Raw genomic sequence first — 2,500 nt, 5'->3', positions numbered from 1 at the left:
ATGATAATAGTGATGATAAGGATAATAATGATAACGATACTACTACAAATAATATTGATAATAATGATAGTAGTAATGATGACAATAACATTAACAAAAAACAATCATGATAATAATAACAATTATAATAATAACTAGAAGCACTCAAAGAGCGCATACCTCCGCCAAGACAATAGGGGTAACTGAAGCAATCATTTAAAAATTTCCTGGATCCGAATCCGAATCAGAATCACTACAAAAATTGTTGGGTTAAGACACACTTCTAGTTAAACGAACAAACAAACTAACCAACTAACTAACCAACGCTGGCAAAAACATAACTTCCTTGGCGGAGGTAATAATGATATGATAATGATAAAGATAATGAAAATAATAATAGTAATAGTAATAATAATAATGATAATGATTTTGATAATAATAATAATAATAATAATAATGATAATAATAATAATAATGATAATAATAATAATAATGATGATAATGATAATAATATCAATAATAATAGTAATAATAATAATAATGAAAATATAATAATAATAATAATAATAATAATAATAATAATGATAATGAAAATATGATAATAATAATGATAATGATAATAATAATGATAATGATAACGAAAGTAATGAGAATGATAATAATGATGTTATCAATAATGATAATAATAATAGTAATCCGATCGACGATAATTATAATAATGATAACAATAATATATATATATATATATATATATATATATATATATATGCATTTATATATATATATATATATATATATATATATATATATATATATATATATATATATATATATATATATATATTTCTTTCTCTTTTTTCTCTTTCCATAATTTTCTCCTTTTCTTCTTCTACAGCGATTTCTGAAGCCATGTCCGGAGTTACCAAAATCCTGAACTTGCATCACTTCCTGTACCTTATCAGCTGATCACTTCGTCTCCTTCAGTGTGTTTCCGTGTCTTTCTTTGTACATTTACCACAGAGTAAATTTAGAGGAGTATGTTTAATGGTTTAGGATCTATAGTGAATGGGTATTGTTAATGTGTTGTGAAAGATGTGTTTGTAAGCATATTTTTTTCTGGGGAGAAGAAAGAGAGAGAGGGGGGGGGGGGGTGGATTGTGTTAAAACAAGTGCTTGTGAATTTTTTTTTCGAGAATATAAATGTTTAGTCTATACTGGATTATATCCTCACAGCAACGACAAAAACGTTAGCGTGATAAAAAATCAAGATTTCGTAAAAAAAAAAAAAATCCATGAAGTCTTCTCTACAACATCAAAAAAAGATGTAGGTTGTACTTTCAATTTCGCGATATACACATCACAGACACACCCACTTCCACTTCCACCGCCACAGTCTTTGGACTTCCGTTCCCGACTGACCACCATAACTAACGACGGCTTGATATATAATTTTTCCACCGATTAATTTAAGATTCGGTACATTCCAAAAATATGCTTTTCGTGTTTTCCGTTTTGCTCCGTGTTCATATCCGCCTCCGTGGCTCAGACTGGAAGGAAGTGTGTTCGGAGAATCAGTTATTCAAATCTCGTTTGAAGGAAAGGAAAATTAAGAACAAAGAACGGCCATACCCCCCTGCCCACCCCTCCCCCACCCCCCAACCTCCCCGGTTTTGTAAGCGCGTTTGGAAGAAAATGAAAACTCCCGACTATTAAAACCGGGACGCTCGCAAGGCAGGACCGAGGGGAACCTAGCCATAAGGTCGAGATTTCCCCTCTAAACCTGTGGGAAACTCGACCTTTTGCGCGCCGGGTCTGCGTTGCCTTTCGCCCTCCGCCCCCGAGCCACCAGCCAGTAATAAGCGCGAGGTGGAGGGATTAAATGCCACAGAAATTACGGCGGGCCAAACACTTGCGCCAATCTGTCATAAACATTGATCTGGGAGGCCGTGATCCAGGTGGAGCTGGAGGGGGGGGGGGCTGGGGGAAGTATTGAGGGCTGTCTGTTTATTTACATATAAACACTAACTCATTCGGTTTTATGTAGGATGAACTAAACGAAATATCCTCTTGTTCTTTTATCTGGTTTAAGGTTTAAGCTGTAGCATTAGTTGCAGGTGTTTCTTAGCAGCGTTACCTGCTGTAGATTTTCAGTCAACTTTAATCGTCAAAAAAGTGACACAATAAATTTTCTAGATCATGGCTACATATTGAATAAACTTTTATTGCAAATGGGTCAGTCATAGTTGTTATAAGAGGAATAAAAATTATATAGTTAATTGAAAACTTACTATCTGTAAAAGATTATATTTTACCATTTACTATAGTCCTTGCTTTAAGCATAGAGATTCTTTTCGTTTTCTGTAAAATCGGTGAAACTCAAATTGCACTTTATTTTTCTGACCGCATCCAGGATATTCTTTTAGCATTTACTCCTTGCTTTTTACACAACTGTTTTCCCTAAGGAGAGCTATTTTAACTATTATACCTCTATCAATACCTCAACCACGATTCAGATTCTTCT

This window comes from Penaeus vannamei, chromosome 6, assembly GCF_042767895.1.
Source record: "Penaeus vannamei isolate JL-2024 chromosome 6, ASM4276789v1, whole genome shotgun sequence".
NCBI classification, from domain to species: domain Eukaryota; kingdom Metazoa; phylum Arthropoda; class Malacostraca; order Decapoda; family Penaeidae; genus Penaeus; species Penaeus vannamei.
Note: the sequence above shows the minus strand (reverse complement) of the source record.